The sequence below is a fragment of the Triticum dicoccoides genome, chromosome 7B (genome assembly GCF_002162155.2).
Source record: "Triticum dicoccoides isolate Atlit2015 ecotype Zavitan chromosome 7B, WEW_v2.0, whole genome shotgun sequence".
Classification (NCBI taxonomy): Eukaryota; Viridiplantae; Streptophyta; class Magnoliopsida; order Poales; family Poaceae; genus Triticum; species Triticum dicoccoides.
The window spans coordinates 404,625,145-404,646,078 of NC_041393.1; positions in this window are offsets into that span (position 1 = coordinate 404,625,145).

Sequence of the window (20,934 nt, forward strand, 5' to 3'; positions counted from 1 at the left end):
ATGGGTCGGGCCCGATCCGAACACAATCCGGCCCATACCGGTGGTGGACCCCCAAGGTGACGTCCAGCTTCAATCAACAACGAAAAAGAAAGGTGATGTCCACCTACGAATTGTTACCGGCCCGCGCTGGCGGAGTTTGTGGCCCTATCCCGAACACGTGCTGGTTCCAGAAACAGCAACAGCTGGCTTTGCCTTGGGCTTTCGCTTTGCTTAGCAAGTCGGCAAAACAAAAACTGTGTCAGAGGATAGCGATCCGTGACATGGCCTGGCAACGATCGATGGACCGATGGTCGTTATCAATGGCATCACCACAAACAAACGCAGGGCGGGCAGGCAACTCGTGATTCGTGATTTAAGTTGTCTCGTGATCGATCAGATGAGATGTGATCACAGCCGCCTGCACGCAAAGCGTGCCTGGTCGACCGATTTCCTTAATCACTCCGTCCGAGGCTCCGACGACTCCGCCTGCGTCGGCCCGCACACACTGCTCTGCCAACAGTGTAGCGCATACCCCGTCGGACGGACGCAGTGGCAGTGTGTGTATGTGTGCATGCATCACGCATGTTGTGATGGTGGCAGCAGGAAATGTAAACAGTTTCACGCCCGGCGCATTCAAATCGACCGACCCGACCGATCGATCGGTCCATGGATCGTGGCAGCAGGTACATCATCAATGCACGTTGCAGTGTGGCACGGCACGACCGATCCAGCCAGCCAGGCCGGTCGCGATCGAGTCGACGGACGGGCGGATCGACCGGTGGATTCCGCATTAATGATGGCTGGCTGGATCGAATGTTTCGAGCTCCGTCTCCATTAAATGGATGTCTGCAGCTGCAGGTGGGGCCATGACAGCCAGGCTCGCCGTCCGTTCATATGACCCTGTCCAAATCTGGGAAATCCATGTCCGTACAAACGCACAAGGGAACCGGCCAGCCGTTCCGTCGGTCGGTCTCACATGCTTCCTTCCGCTTAAACGCCAAGATACGTCCGCCTGAAGCCTTCTTGGACGGCCGGAGAATGTTTCCGATCATCATCATTAGTAACATACACTCAACGCAGAAACGTACAAGAGCACAAGAGTACTAGGACGTTGCTACCCCTTCCTCCCTTGTCATCTTTCTCTGCTACTCAACGCAGTTCCATCCTCTCAAATATTTGCTCACAAAAATTAGTCTGCGCCGACTGATTTGAAATGAAATGCAAAAAAGGCAGAACAATGTTGAATGCGGCCTTGTTGCCCCACGCACGGCAGTGACGGAATGCCTCGTGGCACGGGCCACATGTCATGCATGTAATGGTTTGGTCATAAAACTTGCAAAAGCTGATTATTTTGTCCTAGAACTTGCAATGGTTGTGCAAGTTTGATTCTCGGCCAATCACAGCTCGCCAAGTGGAGGCAGGTCGGCTGGGCCGGTCAGCGCCACACATTTTGCAAATTGCCCCTACCTTTAGCCCTTATCAACCCGCAGGATGCCACCTGAATTAACTATGTCGATATATTCGTTTGGAATCCAGTCGGCAACACACACCCCTCCACTCACCTCTCTTCCTCATCGTTTCCCTTCCCCTCCTCCTCGTCGCCGTCGTCCAGCTCGCCGCCATGGTATCTTGGAGTGATGGATCCAGCTCGTCGTCACACAGCTATTCTATCACAAGTGAGGTTAGTTCGTCACTATACCTCAGGCTGTTAGGGTTTAGGGCAAAAATGGGGAATTTTGCTCATAAGAATATGTTTTAGGCTCCTGCTCCTGCCACCATTTTTTGCTCTGAATGAAAAGGCCTTGCTCCAGATCTTGCAGCTAGATGTGAACATCATCCTGTCCATGAGAAGTTTGTGTCCTCTGATTCAGCTCACAGTGGAAGGAGATTACTTGCTTGTGCACAAAAGTCGAGTAGATCTACAGTTAAATGCAAACTCGGTAGGCATCCCACATTTCTTCATCAAAAACTATCGGTTAGTCTCTGTTGAGCTTAAGTTTTTGCTTCTTCACATGATGTGTGTTATTCTTAGAATGTCATTTTATTTTGTTTTTGCTTGTTGTTTTAATAAAATAGTTAGATCTAAGGGTTTTTAAATAAGAGATAGTCCACAATTAGCTACCTATTTACTTAACTACTCGCTTGATCTTCACTTATATCTTTTTGGAGTAGTTTGTTGAACACTCTCATGCTTCACTTATATTATTTCGAGAGTTGATAATAGTGATGACAATTTGCAGAAGGTATGAAATTGGTCATAATATGATGAATATCCAATAAGGATATAATAAAAACTCTCATGTAGATCATTGGATATGATAGGTTTGATTCCTTGTAATAGATTTGCGATATGATGATAATAATATGTGAGTCATGTTGGTGAGTAATTATGTTTTAGTAAGAAAATATTGGTGAAAGATCGAGGATGTCGCCTAGAGGGGGGGTGAATAGGCGCTTTAAAATAATTACGGTTGAGGCTTGAACAAATGTGGAATAAACCTAGCGGTTAATTTGTCAAGCACAAAACCTAAAACAACTAGGCTCACCTATGTGCACCAACAACTTATGCTAAGCAAGATAAGTAACTATGTGATAGCAAGATATATGACAAAGAACAATATGGCTATCACAAAGTAAAGTGCATAAGTAAGGGGCTCGGGTAAGAGATAACCGAGGCACGCGGAGACGATGATGTATCCCGAAGTTCACACCCTTGCGGATGCTAATCTCCGTTTGGAGCGGTGTGGAGGCACAATGCTCCCCAAGAAGCCACTAGGGCCACCGTAATCTCGTCACGCCCTCGCACAATGCAAGATGTCGTGATTCCACTAAGGGACCCTTGAGGGCGGTCACCGAGCCCGTACAAATGGCGATCCTTGGGGGCAGTCACCGAACCCGTACACTTTGGCAACCCTTGGGGGCGGTCACCAGTACCCGTCAAATTGCTCGGGGCGATCTCCACAACCTAATTGGAGACCCCGACGCTTGCCCGGAGCTTTACACCACAATGATTGAGCTTCGAACAACACCAACCGTTTAGGGCGCCCAAGCACCCAAGAGGAACAAGCTCAAGGGCACCAAGCACCCAAGAGTAATAAGCTTCTCAACTTGTAACTTCCACGTATCACGTGGAGAACTCAAACCGATGCACCAAATGCAATGGCAAGGGCACACGGAGTGCCCAAGTCCTTCTCTCCCAAATCCCACCGAAGCAACTAATGCTAGGGAAGAAAATGAGAGGAAGCACGAAAGAAGAACACGAAGAACTCCAAGATCTAGATCCAAAGGGTTCCCCTCACTTAGAGGAGAAAGTGATTGGTGGAAATGTGGATCTAGATCTCCTCTCTCTTTTCCCTAAAAAACTAGCAAGAATCCATAGAGGGATTGAGAGTTACCAAGCTCGAAGAAGGTCAACAATGGGGGAAGAACACGAGCTCAAAGGATTAGGTTCACTGGGGAAGAAGACCCCCTTTTATAGGTGGGAAAAATCCAACTGTTATGCTCACAACCCGCACAGAGCGGTACTACCGCTCCAAGGAGCGGTACTACCGCTAGGGCGGTAGTACCTCTTTGAAACACAACAACGAGGAGGCAAAAAGTCCAGAAGAACCGTCGGAGCGGTACTACCGCTCGTCCTCACGGTACTACCACTCGACCTCATGGTACTACCGCAAATGGTAGCAGTACTACTGCTTGCGAGCGGTACTAAAAAAATACTTCCGTGCCTACCTCCGCTGAGCAAAACACGAGATTTTGGTCCGGAGCGGTACTACCGCTTAGGAGCCGCGGTAGTACTACTCTGGAGCGGTACTACCGCTTAGGAGCCGCGATAGTACTGCTCTAGAGCGGTCACCGAACCCGTACAAATGGTAACCCTTGGGGACGGTCACCGAACCCGTACACTTTGGCAACCCTTGGGGCGGTCACCAGAACCCGTCAAATTGCTCGGGGCGATCTCCACAACCTATTTGGAGACCCCGACGCTTGCCCGGAGTTTTACACCACAATGATTGAGCTCCGAACACCACCAACCGTCTAGGGCGCCCAAGCACCCAAGAGGAACAAGCTCAAGGGTACCAAGCACCCAAGAGTAACAAGCTTCTCAACTTGTAACTTCCACGTATCACCGTGGAGAACTCAAACCGATGCACCAAATGCAATGGCAAGGGCACACGGAGTGCCCAAGTCCTTCTCTCTCAAATCCCACCGAAGCAACTAATGCTAGGGAGGAAAACAAGAGGAAGAACAAGAGGATCCAAGAGGTTCCCCTCACTTAGAGGAGAAGGTGATTGGTGGAAACGTGGATCTAGATCTCCTCTCTCTTTTCCTCCCAAAACTAGAAAGAATCCATGGAGGGATTGAGAGATAGCAAGCTCGAAGAAGGTCAACAATGGGGGAAGAACATGAGCTTAAAGGATAAGGTTCAAAGGGGAAGAAGACCCCCTTTTATAGCAGGGGGAAAAACCAACCGTTATGTGCTCAGCCCGCACACGAGCGGTACTACCGCTCCACGAGTGGTACTACCGCTCAGGCGGAAGAAGTAGGGAAACGGAGCAACAAAACAAGAACCTTGGGGTGGTAGTATCGCACATAAGCGGTACTACTGCTCACCCCAGCGGTACTACCGCTCACGAGCGGTACTACCGCTCCTACTACCGCTACTACTGCCGCCGAACCCGACACGAGAAAACCACGTCTCGAGTCGAGGCGGTGCCAGCGCGGAACCGGAGCCATACTACCGCTTATGGCCATGGGCGGTACTACCGCTGTGGGACGGCGGTACTACCGCTGTGGGACAGCGGTACTACCGCTTGTGGCGATAAGCGGTACTGCCGCTCCGGCCCAGCGGTACTACCGCTGGCGCCATCCTTATGCCACTACCGCGAAAACAAAGTATACTCCAAGGAAAACCAGAACTGCCATAACTTCTGCAAATGAGCTCCGAATTGAGCAAACTCAAGCTTGTCTGAAACAAGACAACGAGTAGCATCAAAACAGCGGTAGGGGAGGGGAGGTATGCTTAGCAAACAAAGGAGTGACACCTCCAACAGAGAAGAACTGGCATACCCTCCAACATCGAAAACATCATAGAAGATGCATGTAAACTCCGTTTTCGATGAACTCGATCTTGTCATGAAAATGACCATAAGCTCCAAAACTCACAAGGAGAAGAACCAAACAAGAACCAACAAGAAGATGCAAGGATGCAATGGTTTGAGCTCTCTACGAACGATATGATTAAGATACTCATCGAGAGCCCCCCTTGATAGTACGGCAATCGATCCTATAACCCGGTCTCCCACAACTACCATGAGACCGGTAAAATAGAAAACCTATCAAGGGAAAACCTTTGCCTTGCACAAGATCCACTTGAGCTAGATGATGACGATCTTGACTCCCTCTAGTTGGACCACCTTTCTTGATTGCGTAGGCTCGATGAAGACTAGATGATTTCTCCCCATAGTCCACAAGTCCATTGTCACCACAATTGACGGCAAGCTTCAAGCACTTGATCTCTTCATGATGCATCACTTGAACTTGCACACCGCATCCTAACCCCACAAAGAACTCTCACGAGGACCATGGGTTAGTACACAAAGCGTAATTGACAATGCTTACCATACCATGGGATCACTTGATCCCTCTCGGTATATCTTCTACGCTTTGTGTGTTGATCAACTTGATTCACTCTTTTACTTAGTCTTGATCAACCTCTCACGAGACCAATCTTTAGGTAATTCCTTGAATAACACCTTGGTCATCACAAACTCTTCTTGAAACCAACAAATGTACTCCAAGAAAAGCCTATGGACAAAACCTTCAAATATAACTCAAGGCAACCATTAGTCCATAGAGATTGCAATCAATTACCAAAACCAAACATGGGGGCACCGCATGTTCTTTCAATTGGTGTTAAGGTTTGTGACTCCCTATGCAAGCACGAAAGTCAATAGTTATGCAATGAAATTACATCCTACTTGTGGTGCATTATTCAATGTTAGTTGTGCTTAATGCTCGCTTATGTGATTTTTAGTTTCTTGGTTGCGTGCTTCTCAATCTATTTGCTAGACTTCACTTGTACTAAGTAGTAGAGATACTACTTGTGCATCCAAATCCTTAAACTCAGTTTTGCCACATGAGTCCAGCATACCTACCTATATGCGGTATTCTCATGTTGTTCTAAGCAAATTTGTATGTGTCATCTCTAATTTTCAAAATAATTTCCTTTTTGTGTGCTCATACTACTTATGAAGCGGCAGGGGGTGGCCAATATTTTCCATGCTAGATGTGTTATTCTCAAGATGAGTGTTTATTCACTTGTCATTGCACATGAGTATGACAAAGGTATTAGGGATGCCCAGTCCCAAAATGAAAAAGAAATTTACTTTATGTTGTCAAATAATAAATTCCTTGAAAAGTGTTGGTATGGATGGTACACGTGGATACGCTAGCCGTTGAGTGTGAAAGTATGGTGGAAAAAGAAATGAACTTTATTTTCTGTTTGGGAACCGCCTATGATATATCTAGCATGGAAAGTGTTGGGAATTACTCGGTCATTTCCGTTGACGGGAAAATTATGCCTCTCAAAAAATTTATCTCTCGATTTAAGCCTTGAGCTCTGGCACCTCTACAAATCCCTACTTCCCTCTGCGAAGGGCCTTTCTATTTACTTTATGCAATTTTTATTTTTATTTGAGTCTCCATCTTCTTTTATAAAGCACCAACTAAGGGACACTATGATCATACTTGAGCATTGGGTATTGCTAATATGCGAGTGTGTTTCATGAATGGATCAATGATTGAGCATGATAAACTAGGGATGACTTTCTTTAGTGTTGATATTTTGAAAGACATGGTTGCTTGTTGATATACTTGAGTATTGAAGTCTTCATGTCAAAAATAGACTATTGCTTTGAACCATCTAAAAATCCAAATGTCCATGCTGGTAAAGAAAATAATATATGATGAATATGATAGGTAGCATTCCACAACAAAAATTCCGCTTTCAATTGCTACTTTATCATGATGAGTTTTATGAGAAAGACTTGCTGTTAGGATGCAAGGAAAAGTGAATGAAATTATCATTGATCACACTTATGCACTATGCTAGAATTCACGCTTCATAAATTATTTCTTTTATCATTTACCTACTCGAGGACGAGTAGGAATTAAGCTTCAGGATACTGATATGTCTCCAATGTATCTATAATTTATGAAGTATTCATGCCATGTTTACAACAATTTTATTTTATATGGTTTTGATATAATTTGCATGGAACTAACCCAGACTAACGATGTTTTCAGCAGGACTACCGTGGTGTTGTTTTTTGTGCACAAATGAAAGTTCTCCAAATGGGCTGAAACTTTTTGACGATTTTTTTGGAACAAAAGAGACCCCCAAAGCTTCGTGGAAGGACGAGAAGGTGAAGGAGTAGGGCTCAAGACACCGGGGCGCGCTTGAGGGGTTGGGCTTGCCCCGGTGGGTTGTGCTCACCTCGAGGCCCATCTTCACATGAAACCGACGCCAAAAAATCCTATAAATAGAGAAACCATCAGGAATAACCCTAGATCAGAAGTCTCGCCGCCGCAAGCCTCTGTAGCCACGAAAAACCAATCTAGACCCTGTTCCGGCACCCTGCCGGAGGGGGAAATCATCACCGGTGGCCATCTTCATCATCCCGGCGGCCACCATGATGAGCAGGGAGTAGTCCACCCTCGGGGTTGAGGGTTTGTACCAGTAGCTATATGTTTAATCTTTCTCTCTCTCTCTCTCTCTCTCGTGTTCTTGAGATGTCACGATCTTGATGTATCGCAGGCTTTGTTAATATAGTTGGATCATATGGTGTTTTCCCCTCTCTGTCTCGTTGTGATGAATTGAGTTTTACCTTTGAGATTTCATATTATTAGATTGAATACTGTTATGGATTTGATAGCACTTGATATATGTCTTGCTATGAATACATGTGGTGACAATGGGGTATCATATTGATTCACTTGATATGTGTTTTGGCACTCAACTCGTGAATTCCCGAGGTGACACTGGGGTAATCTATCCATAGGGGTTGATGCACGTTCTCGTCTTTTGTTTCTCTGGTAGAAATCTTGGGGCACAACTCTTTGTGTTGGATTGAGTATTATGAATCTGAATTTGCTTTGGTGTTATTTTAGTACGAACTTTTGATAGATCGATCGGAAAGAATAGTTACGTGTTATTTTAGTACGAACTCTTGATAGATCGATCGGAAAGAATAACTTGGTGCTATTTTAGTACGGACTCTTGGATAGATCGATCAGAAAGAATAGCTACAGACAATTTCTTCTTATGTTCTTCGCTAGATAGGAACTTTGGAGTGATTCTTCATCGCATGTTGAGGGATGATTATACGATCCAATTATATTAGCATTGTTGAGAGATTGCACTAGCGAAAGTACGGACCCTAGGCCTCATTTTCAAGCATTGCAATATCGTTCGTGCTTCGTTTTATCAATTGCTACGTTGTTGTTTTCTATTATTCTTATTAAAAAATCAATATCTACTATCATTACTACACTTTTATCACCATCTCTTCGTCGAACTAGTGCACCTATACAAATTTCCATTGTATTTGATGTATTGGGGACACAAGAGACTTTTTGTTATTTGGTTGCAGGGTTGTTTGAGAGAGACCATCTTCATCCTACACCTCCCACGGATTGATAAACCTTAGGTCATCCACTTGAGGGAAAATTGCTATTGTCCTACAAAACTCTGCACTTGGAGGCCCAACACGAGTATGTACAAAGCAGTAGTCATTGAAGACATACTGATATGTATATGGAGCCAATTACACATTGTTCGTATGAGTTCGCACAAGAGAAACATTGTCGATATACTAGGTGGCACACATGCACGCGATGGAGGGATACCACAACGGGACATAACAAAGATTACATTAGCGTAGGAGAAAACCACTAGAGCGAGGGATCTGCAGGGAACGACGTAGGGTGCCCTTGATAAAAGGATCCTGCGGTCAGTGAACAATGTGAAACAGATCTTGGCCACTAATTCGAGAAAGGGGTAATACAAATCTCCGAGTGGATGTGATCACGAGATCCTAATGTTTAGAGTTAGCAAAATCATTTAACCCGAATAGAAGAAAGATCAGAGTCCCAGAGTATAGACGAGAAGTAAAAGATCCTAATACCATCCATTGACGACATGGGCCCATAAGCCACACAGCCATGTTAGAAAAACAATTTTTAAGACTAGACTCAACTTCGGCCAAAGAGTTGGAAAGGGGGATCCTACATGCAGTCGGCTCTGATACCAACTTGTGACGCCCCCAATTCGACCGTACACTAATCATACACGCAAATGTGTACAATCAAGATCAGGGACTCACAGGAAGATATTACAACCCAACTCTAGACACAAATCAACATAATACAAGCTTTATATTACAAGCCGGGGGCCTCGAGAGCTCGAATACATAAGCTCGATACACAAGCGTCAGCGGAAGCAACAATATCTGAGCATAGACATAAGTTAAACATGGGTGCCTTAAGAAGGCAAGCACAAAAGCAACAACGATTGAAGAGGCAAGGCCTCCTGCCTGGGACCTCCTAACTACTCCTGGTCGTCGGCGGTCTCCACGTAGTTATATCCGTCGGCAGTGGCATCTGGCTCTAGTGATCCACCATCTGGTTGCATCAACCAGAAAGAAGAAACAAGGGGGAAAAGGGGTAGCAAAGCAACTGTGAGTACTCATCCAAAGTACTCGCAAGCATCAGATCTATACTAAGTATGCATTGGTATCAAATGAAAGGTTTGTATCTGTGGACTGAACTACAGAATGCTAGAATAGAGGGGGAAGGCCTAGCCTATCGAAGACTAGCATCTTCAGGCAGCTCCAAGCATCTTGTAGCATGTAGAAGAGTAAAGAATAGCATTTTAATATTTAACAAACATGTTGTGGAAACAATGCCCAGAGATCCTTCCCCGACTCCCTATAGAAAAGCAATCTCAGAGCCACATATCCATCACATATCTCAAGTATCAATTTCTAGTTATATTACATCAAGATATAAGTCTGAACGTCTGTTACCATGGACACATCTATTAATAGATAATCTTCTCTGCAGGGGTGCACCACGCTTTCCAATACGCTTGATTACTCTACCCGGACACACTTTTTGGGTTAATGCCCAGCCCCAGAAGATCAACACGTCGTAGCCCTACCTAGGCTCAGCAAAGAGGTCCCCATCGGTTTACATCTTAAGCACTCCAGGGTCTGGGCCCATCGCTCGTTGCACTCCGGGTCGTTGTGTGCAAGGGGATACTAGCACCACCTCTGCTCGGATGGCGCGATCCGGCCCGGCCACAATGTTGAACTGGACGTCTGACAATTTTTCGGCTGATACTGCGACATCAAAGCCCATAACTATTCTTGCGTGGTGGTTAGTGCGTAAAGGCCAGAGGCCAACTTAGAACAAATACCAAATCATTAGTGCATTGGGGGCTCGCGGAGACGAGCAGAGACTCACGATAATGTGACCCCATCGCCCTGTCTCGTGGACATACGGCAAGGGCCCAGAATGCCTGGTCGTGCCTCGTAGAAAACTCACGGGTGCTCTACGGGCCCGCTCAAATTTCACATCAACTCGCGGGTACCCCTCAGGCCCGACCCGAATTTAACAATGGTCTCAAGTAAAGTCCGGGTAACTGTGTGTCCAAAACATCAAGGGGAAAACCCGAGGAATCACCCTCGATGGATTCCACTCGATGTAATCATCAAGGTGAACGTGGGAGGAATCACCCTCGAGGTCCTCACTTGAGAGGTTGCACGACAGAGTCATATCGGGGATGGTGAAGGAGGAATCACCCTCGATGACCACGACCAAGTAGCTACACTATAGAGTTGTCATCAGGAGTGTGTTACGAGGTATCACCCTCGACACTCGATAGTATCTCTCCAGAGTCAGGCAACAAAGAGGGTGTGATGTGATGTGAGGTGTTGGGCTCTGGTCGTCGATCATGTTGATCGAGTCGTCGATGATGAAGCAGGGGCAACAAGGACAAGGTGGGGGGCGCTGATGGATCACTATCGAGCCTATACTAAGCAGTTTAGGAAAAGCAGGTAAGGTATAACAACAGGTACAAAGGCAGGCTATGCATCAGAATAGGAGCAATCAATTACAGTAGGAAAATCTAATGCAAGCATGAGAGAGTGGAATGGGCGATATCAGGATGATCAAAGGGGGGGCTTGCCTGGAAGCTCCGCCGAAAGGGAAGAAGTGCTGTCAGTGACGTAGTCGATCACAGGGGCATCAACAGCGGTACCGGGGTCTACCAGAGAGGAGAGGGGAAAGAAACGGTAAATATAGAGCAAACAAGTGCAATACTAAGTATGACAAGACAAATGCAGCGCTAGGGGTGTTCTAACGCAGGACTGCATGATACTGGCGAAGGGGGATAACATCCGAGAAAGTTTTCCCCAAGTTTGGCATGTTCGGACAGACGAACCAGAGGGTAAAAGTTCAATGTTCTCTATGCTAGGGACATGTGGCAGACGAACGGACTGCGTATTCGGATTCGTCTCGTCGTTCTAAGCAACTTTCATGTATAAAACTTTTTCATCCGAGTTACAGATTATCTTCTATGAATTTTCAAAGATTTGAACAATATACTGGAATTATCTTTAATTCAAAAATGCAATTATGATGCCAACCTGACATCATCATGATGTCAGCAGTCAACAATGACTGTTGACTGGTCAAATAGAGCAGTGGGACCCATCTGTCATTAACCTAAATAAAATAACAATTTTACTTAACTAAAATAGGTGATTAGGCTAATTAAGTTAATTAATTACCTAATTAATTAATCAATTAACTGATTAATTATTTTTATTTTTAAAAAACATATATATATTACAGGGGGCTGGCCCCATAGGCTAGTGGCTCAACCGAGCCACTCGGGCGCTAGGTGAGCGGGTACCAGCCGTGTGGGTGCGGGCGCCCATCAGGGCGGACCCGGGCGACGGCGTCGCCACTGCGGGGCTAGCCGGCCGGCCGTTTCCGACAATGGAAGCTGGCACAACAAGGCACGATGGGCAACGGGCGGGGAGGCGGCCGCCTGGCGGCAGCAGGAGGCGCGGGACGGAGGTGAGCCAGGCGGCGCAGGCAGAGGGCAGCACACAGCGCGAGGTGACTGCGTGGACGGCGGCGGTGGTACAAGGCGGGGGCGGTCGGCGCAGCGGGGCGACAGTGGCGGGGGTGCAAGTGGCGCGGAACTGGGAGGACGGGGCGACGTGCAACGGTGCAGCAGCAGGCAACAGTAGCGGGCGAGTGCGCGTCGCGGGGTAGCAACACGCAAGCAGCAGCCACGATCGTGGGCGGGTGTGTGCGCCGGCGGGTGGAGGGCCAAGCGGAGCCGGGCGAGCAGGGGGCCGCGGGGTAGAGGCCGCAGCCGCAGCTAGCAACGGCAGCAGCAGTAAGGGGCAGCAGCGGCAGCGCTGGGCGGGGTACCCGTACACGGCGGAAGCACGGGCAATGGCGCAACGCGTGCGAGCTCTGGCGCGATGGTGGTGGCCGCTACGAAACGTATTTGAAAGGGGAAACAGGGGAAACGAGCGTCTGCTCACAGCGGTGACGAGGAGCCGCACGGGGTGGTCGGGGATGCGGTGCCGGCAACAAAGTCATCCTCGGGAGGCGGAGGCCATAGTCGGGGAAGACGAGAGAGTGGCCAGGCTGTGGGGCGTCCCGACACGGGTTCTTCGGTGTAGTCGAAGGAGATGGCCATGGGGAGGATCCTCGACATGTTAGACGACGACAAGGAGGTCGGAAGCCGCGGGATCGACGAGCTAGCGGTGATGGCAGCTCTCCTCATCAAACAGAGGAGGAGATCGAGCAAGAGGGAACAAGGAGAGGGGCGAATGGGGATCTAGGGTTCATCGACGAGGCTGGGGCGTCCTTATACGCAAGGGGAAAAGATGGATAGGCGCGGGATGGCCGCCACGGCGATGTGCCAAGGCCATGGCGGGCATCGATGGCAGCCACAGCTGCAGTGAACAGGGGGAGGGGGAAACAAGGGCGTGTTGGGCCGGCCTGGTGGCTTTGTGGATCAACTGGGCCACGAGGCCCACTAGGGGGAGATTTTTTTGTCCTTTTACCTTTTTTGTGTTTTGTTTTTTCTTTTATTTTATTCTTAGTCTTATAAAATATATAACTAGCTCCTAAATTAGGATTAGTAATTGTGCCACTACCACAATTAGTTTGAGGTTTATATAAAATAGTTTAGAATTTTTATAATTTAAACAACATTTAAATAAATGTTTTTAGCCACTATTATACTCACAAAAGGGCATTTAAATACTTTACAAAAGTGTTGGGTCACCACCATAATTAGTTATGGAATATTTGCCACACTTTGAAGATTTTACTTTGCATGTTTGAGAAGTTTGAACTTTGGACTTTTTATTTTAAATTTGAATTAGGATTCCGATTTGGATCAATCGAGGATTAGCAATAGTGATGACCTGGCATCATTAGTGGATATTACTGTAGCTTAATTATCCGGGCGTCACATGGGATCTTCTTCCTATTTTTCTTGGGCCTACCCAACTGTTTGGTGAACACTGGTGGATGCACCTTATACCCATTCTGTTTCTCCCACTCCTTTAGGTTTGCAAGTGGGACAAGAGTATATCCATATGCTTTGAGATATGTCTAAGCAGTATAGCAGTCATGAACCATTGTCCCTGGGTTAATTCTCTCCTCCCTACAACATGCTATGCAATGGCCACATGGTACTCCAGATAACTACCATCTCCAGCAATCACATGTGTGCAAGCAAAGGTCCACAGTGTAGTTGTTGTTACCAGACTGAACTCTGAAGATTTGCTGGCCAGATTCTGTTACATCGCAGTTTGCAGCAAACTCTGTGTTCTTATCTAACTTCTTCTTGATCTTGGGACATATTCTCTGGCCTATCCACTTTTCTATAACTTCATTTTGTTTACTAACAATCATGTGCATCATCTTATAGAAAATGTATTCAAGCATGCTGAGCACTACCATCTCTCTTCCCTCAAGGATGTAGCTGCAAACAGATCGGAACAAATCAGGTTAGTATTATATGATAATTAACAGTACAGAAAATGGATAATCAGTAGCAACTTAGGAAAGTGATCACCAAATTACTTGTTAAAAACTTCAGAGTTATTGTTCAACGGGGGGAAATTCACTGAAGAATGCTTTGCACCAAGTCTTTGCCTCTAGTCTTTCAATCCAGTGGAAAGCATCTGAGCAGTGATCATCCATTTTCTAACAATTTTCTCTCCACTTAGCTTTGTTTGGTGATCTAGCAATTGCCCACAGGTATTGCTTCAGTACCTCTCCTTTGTGCTTCTCATTAAAATGTTGGTAAATATGCCTGGCATAAAACATGTGTTCTAAATCTGGCCAAACTTTATGCACTACATTTATTAATAATTTCTTCTTGTCACTCATAATTGTGAAAGGGGCAGTGTTAGAGATGTTCAGATCATCTCTGAGAGTGGTCAGAAACCACTCCCAGGAACTTGTGCATTCGACTTCCACCCAGCCCATTGCAATTGAGAATATGCAGTCATTAGGATCAATACCAATAGCACTAAGCAACACTCCTTTGAACCTTGTTTTCATGTGACAACCATCAATGAAGATAATTGGCCCGCAGCCCTTTAGCCACCCTCTCTTACATGCATCATATGACCAATACAATGTTTTCAAACATTTCCCACCCAATAGAAATTTTGTATCCTTGACCAGGGCAGTTGTTAGCAGAAATGTAGACCCAAGGTTTTTGCTCCTTCATTCATTTCCATAGACCCAAAGCCTACTGAATTGCTCTTCCTCATCAACACGGATCTCATCAAGTGCTTGCTTTCTAGCCCTAGCAAGCTTTCATCTGTTAGGGGTAACATTGAATTCCTTAGTAATTTTCCTTGAAAATGTTCCAAGTGACTTCTTCTGGTTATCTTTGAACTCATCCAAGAAAAACCTGCACAGAAACTTGGCTGTCAAATCCTTTAACTTCCACTTTTTCTGGCACACATGCTCTCCATAGTAGGCCTTGATGACAAATCATCCAGTCCTGTTGTCATTGCCAGCTTTAAGCAGCCATGGGCAACCTCTCTCACAAATAGCCTCTAGTCTGATCTTATAGTTCTTCAACTTCTTGATTTGCACTCTGTTCCTTATAGAATATGCAGTAAGAGCTTTCCTTAGCTGAACCACATTAGCAAATACCATCCCTACTTTAAATACAGGGGATTTCATGTCCACCTTGAAGTTCAATGCTTTGAACTTGTACTTTAATTGCTCTTGCTCTTCAATAGAAAGGTTCAGATCTTCATCTTCAGGTACATAGTCAGGATCCACCTCTTCCTCAACTGGCTTAGCTTGTTTATCAACATCAAAGTCAATGTTGTCTTCATATAAATCATCATATCCATCATCTATGTCATAATCACTATCATTGAACTCTGAATTTAAGAGCACTACATCCTTTGCACCATGAGTCAGCAAGTTCTCTTCTGTCGCACCATCAATTAGGAAAATCTCTGCTTCTATTCCATTACCAAGCAAGTTTTTTGCTTATATGTCATCTGCTACCACCTCTGAAATGGGATCTTCAACATTGACTACACCTAGGTTGTGAGAAGATGCTAGACTGGCTGCAACCACATTTGAGCTGGCCATTCTCACAGAACTCTAAATTGTTTGCACTAGAATATCAAATCTTCCCTGAAATTACTGATGAAATCTGTATGGTCAACCATTATTGCAAGCACCTTATGCTGACTACTAGCTTGATCATGTGTTGCACATCCTCATCACTTCAAATTGTCACCATACCATCTGAAATAGTTTTGTCATGTCCGCACCAATAAAGTATGTGCTCGTTCATAGGATATCCAACCATAAAAGGTGCTCTTCAATGGTTGCATATGAGAATGTTCCAGCATCAACATATTCAAGCACTTCCACAGAAGGATTATAGTACTCCATGTTATTTCTTGCACCACAGGAAACTCGACCATGCTCAAGTTCCAGCGTAAAGAAAGGTGTATCCATAATTTGTCCCATTGCCGAATCACAAACCGCATCCAGAAAGTGCATAATGTAAGAAAAAGCATAACACATCTCAAACAACCTCTATGTAGGTAACTGAACAGTACAATAACTACATACTAGAAACTGAATTCAATTAGCTGAATAAATTTAGTTCATTGCATCTTGCAACTTAACTGAATAAATTCATATAACTGCATGTGATGACCCACAAGTATAGGGGATCAATTGTAGTCCTTTCGATAAGTAAGAGTGTCGAACCCAACGAGGAGCAGAAGGAAATGACAAGTGGTTTTCAACAAGGTATTTTCTGCAAGCACTGAAATAGTCGATAACGGGTAGTCTGATAGCAAGATAAGTTGTAACGAACAAGTAGCGATAATAGTAAATAAAGTGCAACAAGGTAGCCCAATCCTTTTGTGGCAAAGGACAGGACAAAACGGTCTCTTATGATAAGCAAAGCGTTCTTGAGGGTACACGGGAATTTCACCACGTCACTTTCATCATGTTTTTTTTTCATGTTCGCTACTTTGATAATTTGATATGTGTGTGGACCGGTGCTTAGGTGCTTCTATTACTTGAACAAACCTCCTACTTATGATTAACCCCCTCGCAAGCATCCGCAACTACTAGAAAAGTATTAAGATAAAATCTAACCATCGAATTAAACATTTGGATCCTAATCGTTCCCTTACTGTCACACCCCTAGCTTCTGGCATTGCTCTAGGCTAGCTTCATGCGTGCATCATGTCTATATTTTTGAAACTTGAATTGAGGAATATTGGAAGCCTCAAAACCCTAAATAAAAGAGGGGCAAAAACCCTAGAAATCTCATTCATTGCTCCAAAATGCCTTTTTAAATGTTTGATAATTTTTGGTAAGGGTTCTGGTCCCAACCAAAAATTTTGAACATTTTTAAGGATTTATTTTTGGGACTTTGAATTTAATTCATTAGTTATTTGAATTTGAATTATATTCATATAATTAGAATATAATTTCAAATACCCCCTGAAATATTTTATAAGCTTTTGGAAAAGTCCATCTAGCAATATAAAATATTCAGAGGAGTTTTTGGCATTGTTTGAATTATTTTTAATTCAAAAACAGTGGCAAAATAAATTAAATAAAACAAAACAGAACAGAAAAAAGTAAAAAAGAGTAGAAAACCTACCTGGGCCACTTACCGCGGCCTACCTGGCCCAGCTCCCCAGCCGGCCCAGCCCACCTCCCCCCCTTGTCCTCTTCTTCCTCTGCCAGTAGGCAGAGGCGAGGCGTGGCGCGCGCCCGAAGAGCTCCGGCCACCTCCTGCTTCGCCGTGGCAGCCTCCCCGACTCCCTCGCGACGCCACGGAGACGCCTCGACCCCGTCGACCGCCTCTCTCTTCCCCTGGACCCCGTTCCCTCCTCTGTCTCCCTCCCGCGCACACCACCGAGCGGAGCTCGCCGTCTTCGTCGCCGTACCCATGGCCACCAGCCCTCCCTCGCCCATCCAGCGTGCTTGCGAGCTCCGCCTCGACCCCCTCTTCCTCCCCACCGATCCACAGCCCTCCGGAAGCCCTGCATCGCCGCCATCGCCGTCGTCTTCTACCTCGGACCCGCCGGCCATCTTCGTCAAATTCGCCGGCTCCGGACCGTCCCCGACCTCGCCGAGCATCTCTTCGTGACCGTGGTGAGCCCCCGGTCCTCTTCCCCCTAATCCCGCCTTCGTTTGCTTGCCGTAGCCGCCGCCCCCTTGCTTACCGTAGCCATCGCCGCGCGGGCTCGTCGCCGGCGAAGCCCCGGTGACCAAATGGCCCCGCGCGTGCGTCCGTTGCACTCGCAACGACCCGTGGAGTAACGCTAGCGTGGCAGCTAGCTCATTTGCAAGCCGCAGCGCTAACCCCGCACCCACCCGAGCTCCGGCCGCCGCCTCGGGCTCCATTCCGGTGAACCCCGGCCACCCCCGCACCTCCCGTTGGCCCCCCTAGATGCGCACGGGCACGGGCTACCTTCTGGTGCCCTTCGCGCGTCCAGCCGCCGCCCGTAGCGCAACCCCGGTGAATTTCCGCCGCGTTTCGGGTCGCCGCCGGCCGAACTCCAGTGGCCAGTGACGTGGCGCTGTCATTAGCCACTAATGACCACACTAAACGCCCCCACAGCCACTGACAGTGGGCCCCACCCCTGGTCAAACCCCAGTCAGCGCTGGGTTTGACCGGGTTTAGCTCCTGTGTCACTGACGTGTGGCCCCCACACGTCAGGTTTGACCTGGGGCGCCCAGTTGACCCTGCTGACGTCACTGTGACGCAGTGCTGACGCAATAAGTATTTCTGGATTTAAAAATAAATCAGAAAATCCAGAAAATGGTATAAACTTCTAAAATTCATAGAAAATTAACCGTAACTCCAAATTAAATAAATTATATATGAAAAATTATCAGAAAAATTCAAGGAATCCATCTGTACCATTTTCATGCATGTTAGAACAACTTATAGCTGCTGTTTAGCACAAATCAATTAAAGGGCATTTAAATAATCACATATGGAGTTTGAATTTGAATCTTGTATTCAAACCAACTTCATTTAATCTGGTTCTAGTTGCATTAGCACAAAACACAGCATATTGCCATGTCACATTCATGCATCATATTGTGCATTGCATTTGATTGTGTTTTTCCTCAGTTGCCGGTGATTGCCCCTTCCGATAGACGTGATACCGATGATGTGATCGTTGACACTGATGAAGACTCAATGTTATCTTCAGAAGTGCCAGGCAAGCAAAACCCCCTTGTTCATTCCGATACAATCCTACTCTCTCGCTCCTGCTCTTTTTTAATGCATTAGGACAACAGCGATTCAACTGTTACTTGCTGCGGTAGCTGAACCCCTTTATCCTTTGCATGACCTGTCATTGCCACAGTAAATAGATGAAACCCACTAGCATGAGTAGGAGTTGTTTGAGCCCTGATGAGCCTACTCATTTATGTTTGTTTGTCATGCCTGCTACTGCTTAGAGTTGAGTCAGGTCTGATTCATCGGGGATGAATCAGAGGCGTGTGAACATGTCCTACCGTGTGTGATCTAAGTGTGTGAACACGATTTGGTAAAGGTAGCGGTGAGAGGCCATGTAGGAGTACATGGTGGGTTGTCTCATTGAAGCCGTCCTTAGGAACTGAGTTCTGTGTTTGTGATCCATGATTCAGCTACTACCACGCATTGGGCCCGAAACCAATGGACCCTCTCGGCTTCTTGATCACCCTTGTCCTCTGTCCAGGAGTTGCAAGTAGTTTCTGGTGTTTGTAGTATGCTGGAGGCCGTGGGCAGCGCTGACCGTAGGGGTGGGCTGTGATGCGGTAGGCACGTGGCACGGTGTACCGGATGCCCGTTTGGTATCTCGGGAACCCTGTTCACATCGTTTGGGGCTGTGAGCGAAACTCCGGCCGGATCTCCTCATGGATGGAACCCGAATAGGCGATAAACCTGGACTAGAGACTCGAGTGTTTAGGCAGGCCGTGGCCGACACCCACGTTGGGCTTCCGCTTGAAGGTTGCCGAGTACATGTCGTGTAAACGGCGGTAAGTGGTGAGAGCGTGTGTGAAGAAGTACACCCCTGCAGGGTTAACATCATCTATTCGAATAGCCGTGTCCGCGGAAAAGGACTTCTGGGTTGCTTATATCAGTTCATAGACAAGTGAAAGTGGATACTCTAAAATACGCAAGATAAGCGTGAGTGCTATGGATGGCGTTCTCGTAGGGAGACGGGAGCGGATCCATAGTGGTGTATTGATATGGTGAATATGTGGACTCGTGTGCGCCACCTCAAAAGAGTTTCATTGCAGTCGTAGTTCAGGATAGCCACCGAGTCAAAGCTGGCTTGCTGCAGTTAAACCCCACCATCCCCCTTGTTGAAAATGATGCATATGTAGTTAGTTCTGATGTAAGTCTTGCTGGGTACATTTGTACTCACGTTTGCCTATTTTATGTTTTTGCAGAGAGACTTCGGTCTCACTAGTAGTTTCGCGTGGACTTCGATGTTTAGCTTGATACCTCAGCTACGATCTTGTGCCCTCGGCAGGATCTGATAGATAGTCAGGCTTCTCAGCCTTTTTCATTTATAGATGTCTGTACTCAGACATGATAGCTTCCGCTTGTGCTTTGATTTGTATGCTCTGAGTGTTGGGTCGTGAGACCTGTAACGCCCTCGATGCGGCTATAGCTCCCACGTGTCGAGGCACGACTTAGAGGCATAACCGCATTGAAAGCAATGTCGCAAGTCGGGCAGTCATTACAACATCCCATGTAATATATAATAAAAGGGCGAGATAACATAGTTGGCTTACACTCGCCACGTCACATCAGAGTACATAAATAACATCCATCAAACAAACACTCATGGCCCGACTACGGCGCCAAAATTAGAAAAGACCCCCAACATGCGACAAGGTCCTGAATCGATAACCCCAACTAGGCACCACTACTGATCATCCGGAAAAGATACGTAGTATCGCTGAGAGTCCTCGTCGAACTCCCACTGGAGCTCGTAGTCGTCAACTGGAGCAGAAACACCTGGACCTGCATCTGGAGTTGTAGTATCTGTGAGCCACAGGGACTCAACAATCTCACACCCACGCGATCAAAACTATTTAAGCTCATAGGAATGGATAAGGCAAATATATGTGGAGCTGCAGCAAGCGACTAGCATATGTGGTGGCTAACTTATACGCAAAAGAGAGCGAGAAGAGAAGGCGAAGCACGAGCGAGAAGCTAAAGGAACATCCTGCGCAAGCATAACTCCAACACCGTGTCCACTTCCCGGACTCCGCCGAGAAGGGGCCATCACGGTAACACACACGGTTGATTCATTTTAATTAAGTTTAGTTCAAGTC